Below are 14,621 nucleotides of genomic sequence, written 5' to 3' on the forward strand. Positions count from 1 at the left end.
TCTTTTGCCCTGCTTTATTTTTTGTGCCTAATAGTCTTATAGAATATTCTTTTTCCCTGAGATTCTCTTAAGAAGTCCTTGAGAGTTTTTGTGATTTGCCTAGAGTTTGGACTGAAATAGAAAACAAATCAGAACATCAAGAACATTAAGAAAATGTACCTTCTATTGTCACATCTCTCTGTCTCTGTTCATGGAGTTTTCCCAGAATGGTTTTTCATTCCACTTTTCCTTACTCTAGGTTATTTCTGTATTTTAAATGCTGTCTGTTGTCCAAAGACAATGAGAATAAATTCTTTCTTTCTATATGCTCCCGTGGATGGAGGCATGGCAACGAGAAACACCCGACATAATACTGGCTCTTTAGGGGCGCCTGGGTGGCTCAGTCAGTTAAGCATCTGCCTTAGGCTCAGGTCATCTGGAGCCCTGGATAGAGCCTTGCATTGGGGCGGGGCAGGGAGCCTGTTTCTCTCTCTCCCTCTGCCTCTCACCCAGCTTGTGCTCGCTCTCTCTCACTCTCTCTCTCTCTCAAATAAATAAATAAAAAATCTTAAAAAAAAATACTGGTTTTCTAACTGTGGGAGCTTCAGCCTGTTCCCTAACCTCTCTAAGTTTTAGCTCATTTTCATGAAAAATGGGGTTAATAATATCTACCTCGAAGTGTGCTGGTAAGGATTAGAAATTGCCCAAGGCCGATCTGCCATTCAAAATTAATGGTTACCCTTTACCTAGATTTATATCTGGTCCTTATGTCATTCTACCATATATTCCAGTTCTTTATGGACCCCCCACCCTGACCCCAACAGTACTGAAATGTCCTTGAGATTAGGGACCATTTTTTTTTCACTTGTTTAATCCTCATAGTAATTAAAATCTGTACTTTACAACTTCAAAAATACTTGTTGATGGGTCATGATGGGTCTCATCAAATTTTATCTTTAACAAGAGAGAATACAAGTAAGAAAACTTCATTATAGATTAAATTTTTCAAATGTTTATTGAATTTGTGTTATCTCCAAAGTACATCTGAAAACATAATCAGGATATATCATTAAATCAGAAAAGGATCATATACATGGATTCTGAGTCTGAATTTGAAAGATCTAAACACCTGCATAAGTTATTCCAATAAAGAGAATTTGTATACCCTTTAGATATACAAATATGAAGCAAGTTTCTATTATAAAGTTCTTTGCTTTTTGAGAATATAAATTCTTATGCTTAATCAAACAACATCTCTAGAGGTACTGTTTCATTTGCATGTTTTTATTAGGATGACGTTGCAAAGGATAGAGTTGTGTTTTTTTTTTTTGTTTTTTTTTTAAGAGTTGTAGGCACAGAGAGCGCCGGAGCGAGGACCTGGGAGCCGTGGCACAGAGAACACGTAGCGACTCCGAAGATCAGCCCCAATGAACATGTCAGTGTTGACTTTACAAGACTATGAATTCGAAAAGCAGTTCAATGAGAATGAAGCCATCCAGTGGATGCAGGAAAACTGGAAGAAATCTTTCCTGTTTTCTGCTCTGTATGCTGCCTTTATCTTTGGTGGTCAGCACCTGATGAACAAACGGGCAAAGTTTGAACTGAGAAAACCCTTAGTGCTCTGGTCTCTGACCCTTGCAGTCTTCAGTATATTCGGTGCTCTTCGAACTGGTGCATATATGGTGCACATTTTGATGACCAAAGGCCTGAAGCAGTCAGTTTGTGACCAGAGTTTTTACAATGGACCTGTGAGCAAATTCTGGGCTTATGCGTTTGTGCTAAGCAAAGCACCCGAACTAGGAGATACAATATTCATCATCCTGAGGAAGCAAAAGCTGATCTTCCTGCACTGGTACCACCACATCACCATGCTGCTGTACTCGTGGTACTCCTACAAGGACATGGTGGCGGGGGGGGGGGGTTGGTTCATGACCATGAACTATAGCGTGCACGCCGTCATATACTCTTACTATGCCTTGCGAGCGGCAGGTTTCCGAGTTTCACGGAAGTTTGCCACGTTCATCACCTTGTCCCAGATCACTCAGATGCTGATGGGCTGTGTCATTAACTACCTGGTCTTCTACTGGATGCAGCATGACCAGTGCCACTCTCGCTTTCAGAATATCTTCTGGTCCTCACTCATGTACCTCAGCTACCTTGTGCTCTTCTGCCACTTCTTCTTTGAGGCCTACATCGGCAAGATGAGGAAACCAACGAAGGCTGAATAGTGTTGGAACTGAGGAGGAAGCCATAGCTCAGGGTCATCAAGAAAAACAACAGACAAAAAGAAAATGGCACAAGGAATCACATATGGTGCAGCTAAAACTATACAAAATACATGAGCAAACACAAAACCCAAGGCAGCTTAGGGATAATAAGGTTGACTCAACCCAGTAAGTTTATGATCCTTTTTGGGTGAGGACTCACTGAGTGCACCTCCATCTCAAAGGACTGCTGCTGGAAACCCCATTCCCTCCTTAACTGTCAGCTCTAGGACAAATGAGAACAAAAGTGAGCCAGAGGCACAGAGAGAGAGAGAGAGAGAGAGAGAGAGAGAGAAATAGAAGGTCAACAAAGGCTATTAACACTATATGGGGAAAAAAAAGTATTTACTAAGTGTTATATTTGTCTAAGAATGAAAGAAGTTCACTTAAGAAACTGTGCGAGCACATACACACACAATCCTTTCTAATCTTTTTGGACACACAATAGAACAGATACAAAATGGAAGAGACACAGGGTGTATATCCAGAACAATAATGCTTTTGCAAAAATTAAAGCCTTCTTAAGAAAGGCCAGTAGCTGTAGCCCCCTTGAGAAAAGATGTCTTAATCACCTCTCGTGAAAACGGATGTAAACAATTGTATTTCAACTAAGAGAAGGACTGGTGTTTTTCCCTTCCTAGCCCAGTGTGGGGCTAGTGACTTTGCCAGAACCAAACGGGGCACAATATTTTTCCAAGGTTCTTCCGGGGAGGATGGAAACAGTGCAGACCAGTTCCTCACGGGACAGCTCCACCTCAGAGCACTTCTGATGGTTTCACTGTAATTTCCACTCTGAAATGAGCTCTCAAGGATTATCCTTGGTTCAGCGGCCCCAGGCTTTTGAACAGAAGAGTAAATACCGAATAGCAAAGTTAAAATTCTACCAAATGATTCGAAAATGGATTCTGTACCAACTCTCAAAAGGGTCGGCCTCGTACCATTCTTGAGCTGGGAAAAGGACGGTGGGCAAAGATGGGAGCCGAGGATCCATCCAACAGACACACTCGGTATACCCCACTCTATTTGACTCCACACGCGCACTCATGGCTTTCCAAATGAAACCCTGTTGTACGGTCCATGTTTTCTATATTTTTGTGAATTTCACAAAGAAATCTGCAGGGCTCTTCCTGATATTGGGTGAACACTGTGTTTCCGCATCATGCGTCTGCTCCCCTCGAGCGAGGCAGAGGTGTGTAAAGTGCCCTCTGCTGGTCAAGTGGAGCTACTTCAACAAACCCTTCCCGGCAAGTTTGGCTGGAACAGCTGACAACAAAGGGCCCCCCCCATACACTTATCCTTCAAGTTTTCAATGATATAAAATATTCGTCATATTTTTGGCCAAATCAGAAGACCTTCTTCCTGCTTCAAGTCAGCTTCAGAAATTTTTTTAAAAAGGACTTCTGTTCTGGAATTCAGAAAATCAGTTTATTAAGAGCCATATTCTTTACAAAAGGAGAGGAGAGAAAGAAATGAAAGCTAGATAATATAATATTATCTGTAATACTTCAGTCCTTTACAAGCCAAATCAATGTGTCAACATTCCTAGTATTTCAAAGATGCAATTATATAAAATCGTTCAATGTGATATGCTAATACTCTGGTTAAGTAGCTTCATGATTAGACAAACTGGACGGCACGATTAGCAGCTACACTGCATATAGCTGATACATGCATCACCACACATACGTGCACACAGATGTGGGGTACACTCAACTTCAAAGCCCAGATGAACAGGAACCCGTTTTTCTGGCTAGCAGAAAAAGAAAACTGTTGTTTATCTTTTGCTTTCTTTGAGAGTATACAGTAAAAGGGATTTTTCAGATTATTTTTATATTATTTTAGCTTTAACTGTGCTGTCATTCATGAAACAGAGCTGCTCTGCTTCTGTCAGAGATGACAAGGGCTTTCTCAGCATCTTGTTTATGTGTGGAATTTGAAAGAATAAAGTTTTATCCCATTCTGAAAAAAAAAAAAAGAGTTGTAGGCACAGAGTTGTGTCTGAATTATTTCCTGTTACTATGAAAAGGAACTTTTTTCAAGCACATAAGGAGTTGCTTGTAAGAAATGAGGACTAGAGAGAAATTGTTAAAGGATCTCTTTCATGACAGACTTTGTGAGATGCCCCGGTGCCAGTGGCAAAAGGTGGCCCAGTATTGGGGAAAGGACCCTGTCATGTTCTGCCCCCCTAGCCACTGATGACTCTGTGAACATGTAAAGATATCAAGATATGCACAACCATATCTCAGAAGTGCCAACGTTTAGGGCATCTGTGTGGCTCAGTCAGTTAAGTGGCTGACTCTTGGTTTCCGCTCACGTCATGATCTCAGGGTCCTGGGATAGCCCCCACTCCCTGATTGTTGCCCCTTGGGCTCCATGCTCAGCAGGGGGTCTGCTTTAGGATTCTCTCCCTTTGCCTCTGCCCCTCCCCCTGCTCTCTCTCGCTCTCTCAAAATAAATAAATAAATCTTAAAAAAAAAAGCAACACCTATAGTGACAATAGAGAAAGTCTTTCTACCAACTCCAAGAATACTGACTCTTGACAGGTAGAGCTGAAACAGGAGAGAAACAATATGTTTGTTAATACTTGGTAACTATTTTAAAGTGACTGGTCTGCAAAAACACTGAGTCACTCCTTTGCTTTAACTTAGAAATACTTGAGGGACCACTTTCTTTTGTGAGAGACGGTTCTGAAGCACAGAGCTGTACCAATGGAGTGGCCATGCAAAAAAAATCTCGCTTCTAATGCAGATGGTTAATATTGTACATAAACTTTTTGTGTATAAAACGTATCTTTATGAGTATTCCTAAATATGTTTTCCTCTCATGTAAACTTAAAAAAGTTTTTTATTCTTCTTCAGTTGAAAATTGGTAATAAAAATAGTGATGGCGATAACGTATATATAGACTGCTTCTTCTGGGGCCAACATGATAATTCTGGATGGATTATCCTGTTTTGCTATTTCCCCACTCTAACCTAAGAATTATTATTATTCCCATTTTACACGTGAAGACACTTAGGCTATTACGTTAAGCTATGAAGCAAGTGTGTTGATTCCAGAACCTATGATCCTCTCTCTCAGTGTCTCCCAACCTTGGAGCTAACGATGTTTTGGACCAGATCATTTGTTTGGGGGAGGGAGCTTTCCTGCATATCATAAGATGCTCAGCAATATCTCCGATCTTTGCCCACTGGACACCAGTGATTCCAGCCCCGTTCCAGCCCCTGCAAGATGGGAAAATAAAAAATATCTCCAGGTTTTACCAAGGTGTCACCTGGCGGGGGGTGGGGGGAGGCAAAATCTCCCTGGTTGAGAACTACTACTTGACACTGTACTGCTCGCCTGCCGTCTCATCATCTCGGAAGGGAACATCAAAGCCACTTAAAAGATGTTTTAAGTAGGCCCTGAAAGTTTTAGATGACAAAGCCCTAAACATGGCTTGGGAGTTGTTGGGAATTAACTTTTTGTCCACCCTTCTGAATTCCACATCACTTGGGAGATTGGGATTGAAAAAAATAGGATCTGGTCTTAGAGTCTGGTGCCCAGGCTGACATGCCTTTAGGATTGGCCTTCCCCCAAGCACATCTGCCACTAAACCTGGCCCAGCTGAATGGCTTTACCCAAGAGCTGCTTGAGCAGATAATCAGAACAACTGAATCAGAATTTAAAGTTGAAATACAGAGCAGAGATAGTGAATGAAAAGTTAAAATACCAGGGTGACCTACTGAGAAATTGCATCAGACTTTGTGCAGTGACCGTGAGCTTTTTAGGAAGAATGAAAGGTGTTTCTTCCTTCCCCTGGGAAAGTCACCAAAGCCTTTGCTTTCCTAAAGGCACACACATTTTGCCACCAGGGGGCGGTTACTAGCCTCCTGAGTTGGAGATGGACAGCCCTGAAAATAACTGATAACCAGGTGTGTTTTTTTTTTTTTTTCCTAAGAGTTGGACCCAGGATACTATGGACAGAGAAAGACTATATTGTTTGATCAAGGTCGGCATGAAGCTCTGTAGTGGGAGTAGCATTTTCAGATGTTAGGAATGTGGAGATCTAGGCCTGGTTTTGAGCCACTGGGGGTAAATAACTCACCAGGGAAATGTTGATGAGGCCTGAATAGCTTTATTAGATTTACCTCTGGTTCTGTACTCTAAGCCCACTTCAGAAAGATTAGAGAATAAATCTTAATCAAATTGTGAACAATAAAGAAAATAGAATGTAACTGAGTTACCACATAATATGTATTTAATTTACACTCAGACTTCAAAAAAAATTAGAATTTTAAAAACTAATTATACATTTTCTAATGTTCCATATCATGTGTATTACCATATACATTATGTATTTATAAATACATATTACTGTCCAAGTTGTACCCACAGAAGCCAATGCATATTGAATACTCATAAATAAGGCTTGTCACATAATAATGTTATTATAGATATTCGTTGTTACTCTTCTTAATAATAATAATTTTATGGAGGATTCAAGAGACTTTTAACAGTAATCCCTTATGTTATGAAATTAGATCCTATCCTCTGCATTAAAAAAAGTCCCCTTATAACACAAAGTCTCCTGCTGCAGGGAATTCAGACTTTTTGGAAGTACAAATATATTAACAAGGCATTAGAGTATAATGGGTAAATATAATTAAAGAGTTGGGGGGAGAAAGGAAGGCAGGCAGGCACGAGGACGGAGCAATTCTACTGCCAGCTATCAGGTCTGTATTCTAGACAGGACGAAGAAGAAAAGAGGGATAAACTGCAGCAGCTAAGTACAGCCCCTCCTAAATTGTTCTGCAGGTGCCCTATCTGTTGACTTCTGTTTACATCTCATGGGCCGACTTGGTCACATCCCTCTTCTTATTGCAGAGAAGTATGGGGGGCTTAAAATTTATAACTAAACATGTTGCTTCCCGGAACAAAATAGGAATTGTGTACGTTTAGAAACTGACATGCTGGGCTGCCTGGGTGGCCCAGTCAGTTGAGGGTCTCCCTGCAGCTCAGGTCATGATCCCAGGGTCCTGGGATCGAGCCCCACGTCGGGCTCCCTGCTCAGCAGGGAGTCTGCTTCTCCCTCTCCGTCTGCCACTCTCCCAGGTTTGTGCTCTCTCCCTTGCTCTCTCTCTCAAATAAATAAATAACTCTTTAAAAAAAAAAAAGAAATTGGTATGCTTCCAACCTTGACATACACCTTGAAAGCTCATATTGAATAGACAGTTAGAAATATCTTTCCCTCTTCTTTTTCTCAATAGATAGATAAACAGATGTAGAAAATAATAGATATCTGCATCTACATATACACATATGTATGTTGATAGATACACATTTACATATATGCTTATGTCTGTGTACATCCATATACATTTATTGCTATTTTTAATGAATTACATACATTTTATAAAAATATAGGAAGACAAAAAAGAGTATTTAAAGAATTGTCTTGAAGTAGCTGGAGAAAAACCCTGTTGGTTCCATACTAAATACCATTCTCTAAAATAGACTGTCGATGGGCTTGAAACTTAATTTTTTTAAAAGTATACTTACAGTAGCCAAAAATAAGACAATGCTTATTAGATGTGCAAAGGAATAAGTTTTGAAACAATATAAGAAATTATTAAAGAAAAGATTGATAGATTTGAAAGTATTCAATTTTATATCTCCATGTGATTAAAGTACATATAACTAAAAGGAAAACATCTAAATGTCAAATGCTTATATTTGTTATGATAAAGGTATAAAGAGGTTAAAATCACCACTACATTTTAAAAAGCTTATTCAAATGGATAAGGAAACTGTAAGATTCCAGCAGATGAATAGATAAGTAATATGAATAAACAATTTGCTCAAGGAGAAAAAGGAAAAAAAAAAAAAACACTTGGGGAACTTTATTCCTCACTGGGTTTTACAGAAATGAAAACAATCTGGCATTTCATTGTATACCTGGTAGAGAAATGAGGACATTTAAAAGGCACTGATAACATCTCAAATTTCTATTTGGAGCATATGCATTGCTGATAGCATTGTAAATTGACACACACATTTGGATGTATGATGGGGAGGAATTGCTGAAACTCCAAGTGCCTGCCGTACCTGGAGCGTTTTGAAGGAAAGCAGCCTCCAGCACTTCTCTCGGCATAATTTGTCATGGTTGATGAGCATCCAGGAGAACCACACCTAGGTCTTTGCTCACAATCAAAGATACCAGGGATCAGTGCAAGAATCAAAGGTAAATAAACACAGAGCCAAGTTGAAAGAAGCCGACGGCCTCTGACACCTGGGTGAAAAACCTTTCCCGGTGCAGTGCTCCATACCAGAAAGTGACAATCTAACCAAATCAAGATTCAATTTTACTGAGAAGTATGAATGCTAGTGTGCTGGTTAATGTTATGTCAGCTTGGTCAGGCCACACTACCCAGTTATGTGGTCAAACACTAGTCTAAACGTCCCTGTGAACATCTTTTTTAGATGAGATTAACATTTCAATCAGTAAATTCTGAGTAAGCAGTTTCACCTCAAGGTGAGTGGGCTTTGTCCAATCAGTTGAAGGCCTCGAGAGACAGAAGATTGAGACCCCCTAAGGAAGAGTTCTTCATCCAGATTGCATTCAGGAAGAAGAGTTCTTCATCCAGATTGCATTCAGGAAGAAGAGTTCTTCATCCAGATTGCATTCAGGAAGAAGAGTTCTTCATCCAGATTGCATTCAGGAAGAAGAGTTCTTCATCCAGATTGCATTCAGACTTGAGCTGCAGCATCAACTGTCCCCTGGGTCTCCAGCCTGCCAGACTGTTCTGAAGATTTTCAACTTGCTCGTTCCCATAATCATATAAACCTTCAATTCCTTAAAATAAATCTCCTTGCCCATGTATAGATATACCTGTATCTCCCTATTGGCTTTGTTTCTCGAGAGAACCCTAAGCTAAGGTGGATCACTTGAGAACAGGTTAACTAGTATCACACCTTCCTATCTATGATGCTATATAACAAAATAATATTGGAAGCATAGTGCCTTTGGAGTAATTACTAATGTGTGCTCCAAATTCCACTCTATTTTTACTACTGAGGTAGAAATCCATGTAATGGTTGTTCTCACAGATCAAATAATTCAATACCTGGAAATTGTGACAGGTGATAGTAGTGTTCATGAATCATGCATCCCATACCCGAAAATTCATTTTCAAAAAGATAGTTAAGCATCTTATTACCTCACTTTTTTCATGCCTCTCCATTGATCCGCTTTATGGACCATTTACAAACTTGCTGGTACCAAAGTGAAGCAAACCAGTAACTTCCTTGGCTCAGAGACTGAAGAATATTTCGGACTTCTGTCTAAATCATAATTTGTCCAAACTTCAGACTTCAAGGTGCAGAGTCTCCATCAACAGTATGTTAACATCCTAGTGCTAAGACGATTTACTATATCATACATTCATGTGAGTACTATCTGTTTTTGAGCAGGCTTGGCAAATGTGACCACCACGACACACTTTTCTCCTATAGGCTTTTAACAGGTATAATTAGATTTCAGAAATGGATGGCCTCTATTGAATGGGGCTGCTGTCTGTGTGGTTACTTCCTCTTAGCTCAGTGTAAACCCTCTTCATTCCTCCTCTGCCTCTCTCCATTGTGATTATTTCCCATTTGTGCCTCATTGAACCTAATTAACCATGTTTCCATGTTTTGCCTATTCATGTGGGTTCCACCTCGCTCGAGGGTCCAAATGATCAGTAACCAAACTGATATGGGAAGTGCACTGTCTTAATCCTATGACTGTTTTCTGAAGATACATTAAAATAAACCTTTGCAGTTTTCAGTAAGCCTCTTGCCAATGAATTTGCGCGCAGGAACTGTACTTCTTAGGTGTCTTTGAAATATATTCCTGACGAATGAAATCCTCTCCATTTTAGAAGGCATTGATTAAAGTTGAATGATCCAAAGAAAAATTCTAATGCAAGAAGATACTGTTATTTTTAGAACTGGTATCTGTCCCATAGTTTGAGCACAAAAATTAGGGAGATGGCGCTTAAAAATATTGTAATGTCATTTGCTACACACACCTTGGAAAGCAAATGTAATTTTTTTGTTTCATCTTTGTAACAACATGCAGTTTGTTTTTTAAAAAAGATTTTATCTACTTGAGAGAGAGAGAGAGCTGGCAAGTGAGAAAGCACAAGAAGGGGGAGCAGCAGAGGGAGAGGGAGAAGCAGGCTCCCTGCTGAGCAGGGAGCCAGATGCAGGACTAGATCCCAAGACCCTGAAATCATGACCCAAGCCAAAGCAATTGTTTAACCTACTGGGCCACCCAGGTGCCCCTAAAACTAGACTTCTTTTTTTTTTTTAAGATTTTATTTATTTATTTGACAGAGAGAGACACAGCGAGAGAGGGAACACGAGCAGGCAGAGAGGGAGAGGGAGAAGCAGGCTTCCCGCCGAGCAGGGAGCCCGATGCCGGCGGGGCTCGATCCCAGGACGCCGGGATCATGACCGGAGCCGAAGGCAGATGCTTAACCAACTGAGCCACCCAGGCGCCCCTAAAACTAGACTTCTTAAAGTAGTTTTTGCTTTCATATTTTGCATTTGTTCAGGCAATTGATACCCAAAGTTCAAAGATGTGCTGTTTCTCTCAACATCGTCTATACGTTAAAACTTTTAATCGTTGAATTAAGTGTACAGGAGATTGTGTCAGATGGGACACTATTAAAAAGCAAATTAAAGCGAATTCTCATTTCTCCATATAGTCATAGGGAAGCCAAAACTAAGAGTTTCATTAAATCTAACGGTCTCATTTTCGCCATTAGTTTGAACCTCCTCCTCCTACCAAACCTCTGGCCAGGGCTGCTTAATTAACTAATTCGACTTTCCCCCTTTGCCTTTCCTGAGCCCTCCCTCTGGGGCTAATGAGTAGCCACATGTCTAGTAGGTAGACAGCAGGAGGGAGGAAATGGATAATCAGCCTCATGAAGAGCCAATACTCTTTCACAGCATTTCTGTTTCATAGAAGGGGAAAATGCAGTAAAGGTCTTCAAGAAGCAACAATTTAGCAATTAATTCAGCATTTGCCGGAGCTTGCTACATTTTCAGTTTTGTCTTGGAAAGTTTCTCAGGGCATGCTGTTCTTTTCGTTTTCAGTCCTTTTCAGTCTGTGCCCAGAATACACTGATTTATTTCCAGTGGAGAGTTACTCCCACTTTACCCAGCATCTCCATGTTCCTTGTGAAGGTTTTCATTCGACAAGAACATGTTGATCGCCGTTTTGGTGGAAGGCATTATAGTGTTCACCACATTGTGCTTTTAATTTAATTCCGTTGTTTTAGTAAATATCCTTACTCAGATATCCTATAAAAAGAAAAGTGAAAAATGTTAACACTGCAGGCTGATAAATCATCAAAAAGAGAACACACTTGCATAACCAGTGCTTTGCATCAGCGAAGAGGACCTTGTCAGTGTCCCAGAAACTCCCTCCCAGTCACTAACCACCTGTCCTTCCCGAAGGCAGTCCCTGCCCTGACTTCTACCGCAAATTAGTTTTGCCTTTTGTTGAACTTGATATAAAGTATACACTTTCTGAAGTCTGTTTTTTGCTCAAAATTGTGCCTACAGTTTGATCATTTTCATTGCTGGACAGTATACATTGTAAGTATGAAGATTTTATTTCTGTATTCCAGTATTATGGGCATGTGGATGATTTCAGTTTTTTGACAGGCAAGTAGTGCTGTTAGGGACATTACTGTGCATATCTTTGGGTGCACATATGTTCACATCTCTGTGCGGTATACACTTGGGAGTAGAATTCTGAGATACGGGGGATGCTGATGTTCAGCTTTAGGAGATACTGCAGTAGATCATGGAATCTCAATTACTGGCCACGCTGGTAGCCCTGGATACCATTTGGATTCTCCCACCCCTGAGACTGTCAAAGTCTCTACTCAGTACTTTTGCCTTTTATTACCAGCTTTGGCTCGGCTTCTCAGCTTTTCTGTCCACCCCTCTCATGAACTGACAAATGTCTTGAGGGAAAACATGATGTAATATTTGGTCTACTCTAATGAGAACCTCTTCTTTCTGGAATATTGACTGCTCAAGTCCTGGCTGCCTGGTAAGTCTTGGATGTCTTTAAACAGTGTGTGTGTGTGTGTGTGTGTGTGTGTGTGTGTGTGTGTGTCTTTTCTTTTTCTTTTTTTAAATCCAGCTGATAATGTTGTTTTTAATGGGAGAATTGTTCTGATGCAGGCTATCCCATCATAACCTGAATCAGAATTAACAATTAAGATTTGAAATAAGAAAATTACTCCCGTGTCACTTATTAACTACTTTCTTCCCTCTAAACCTTAGTTTCTACATTTATAAGGCTTCATAAAGGCTTTGGGAATCAGATATCTCTTTCAAGCCTACATTTCAATGGTCTGGGAGACCCCCTAGGCTCTAGAAATTCTAGTCTACCAAATATCATCCCTCCTGTCTAGCTGCAGAATGGAATTCAGGTTTTCTTAAGGATACCTCCATAATCTTGAGTCAACTTCCTTCAAATAGAAGCAAGTCCATAGTGCATACACATGCGTGAGCACACACACACACACACACACACACACAGAACCCCTAAGCATAGATACAGGCAGTATCTTAGGATTCCCTCTGAACAACTAAGAACAACAACAACAAACAAACAACTAAGAACAAAGTGTGTGTGTGAGAGAGAGAGAGAGAAAGAGAGAGAGATCAAATAGGAATTGCAAAGCAGTAAGGCCAACAACAAAATGCAGATCCCAGAGTCCTGATGCTCTGCCCTTCAGGAATCTTTTTTGCTGTCTATCCCTTACGGGCTCCAAAGCACATGAACTCAAGAAAGCTGTTGCAGTAGCCAGCTCTCCTTCCCACACGGGCTCCCCCTCAGCACGCTGATTCAAAGTTAGGTCTTAACTCCTGTCAGCACCACAGATATGAACAAAACAGTTTTCCTCAGAAGAAATACAGTGTTGGCAGGGCTTCTGGGTGGCTCAGTTGATTGAGCATCTGACTCTTGGTTTTGGTTTAGGCAAATTAATGAGTTCAGAAAAACGCACCCATTTGAAGGACCTGAAGGATGAGTCATTTTTCAGTAACCTTGCTAATCTGTTTCCATGAGCAAACTTGGTTGACTCATGCACCACGTTTTGGGTCAGAAACAGTTGTTTTGACATTAATTATGTGTTAGGGTGTGAAAAGCCACTCAGCAGGCTGCCAGGTCATGAATTGATTCTATTCTACCACTCTCTAAAAATCAAGGAAAAATGCCTGTAGCCATGTTGTTTTGATATAAATTGACAAGGATAAATAACTATAAGGACATAATTAAGTACCTGGCTTAAAAAAAGGGGGAAAAAAAAAAGAGACGGCTATGCAGGACTTCAATGTTGTCAGGTAGAAAAACAAAGTGCCCTGTGCATGAACTGATGTTGATTAATCCCTAGCTACTTCAACATGGAATGTTTTAGCTATGGGCAAGACTGAACTTTTATTTATTTTTTAATTAAGTGGGCAAGAAGCATAAGAAACCAAGTATAGTAGTTGTAAATTATAAATTAGAATCATCTGCCCTACTTGCCTCTCTTTCTTACACAACTTCTAAGTACAATTTATCATTTTAAAAATGTGATTTAACATAATGGGCTCTAGAAACAAGCTAATAGGAGCATAACTTGGCTAACTTAGTTTTAGCAACCATTAATTAAAACTGGATTAATGTTCTTGCCTTCTTTTTGGTTTGGTTTTAATATGCTTAAATATGGCAAATGAAGCAGGGCCAGGTGACCTAACCTTATAAGCACTCTGTTCCTTAAGATCCGTTTAATGATGGTAGGCCAGCTCTCCTGTGTTTGAGGACAGAATGTCTTGGGAACAGATGCATCCTTTAACCCTGGTAGGTGAGAGTTGTGATTCTTTGGTCATTAAACACAGTATCTTCTAATATACAAACATGACAAAATCGATCAAACTAGACATAGGTTAAAGATAACAACCATCCGAATAACTAGAAGTAACCGATACCCATTTTCTGGTGATATTGTGAGAAGTAAAGAATGGAAAATGATCAGTATGGCAAAGTGAGAACAGGCTTTTTTACATAACAACAGTTATGACAAGAGGTACTGATACCCATGAATTATGGGGATGGTGATGTTGCCAATCCTCAGGGCAACGTTAAGATTAAAAACCAAATTGGTTCATTACTTTATTAGATATAACTCAATCTGCTTTTCAGGGTTGAAGTCTGGAATTCTTGGGCATATCGCAACAGATACTCTCTTTGGTATCTGCCTAGTTCTGTTCTCCATTAAGGAGCACAACTGCCAGGCATTTCCTCCAACGTATCCTACGTTGGGACTGGCTAACCGTGAAAGGCAGTTCC

At 40.2% G+C, this 14,621-nt stretch overlaps 1 pseudogene; it reads left to right on the forward strand.

Moving 5' to 3' along the window:
* Nucleotides 1–1,342: 1,342 nt before the first annotated feature.
* On the forward strand, nucleotides 1,343–2,207 carry LOC112820811 (very long chain fatty acid elongase 6 pseudogene; annotated as a pseudogene).
* Nucleotides 2,208–14,621: the final 12,414 nt, after the last annotated feature.

The sequence above is a fragment of the Callorhinus ursinus genome, unplaced genomic scaffold, assembly GCF_003265705.2.
Source record: "Callorhinus ursinus isolate GAN/ISIS: 27379988/994484 unplaced genomic scaffold, GSC_fseal_2.0 scaffold1, whole genome shotgun sequence".
Classification (NCBI taxonomy): Eukaryota; Metazoa; Chordata; class Mammalia; order Carnivora; family Otariidae; genus Callorhinus; species Callorhinus ursinus.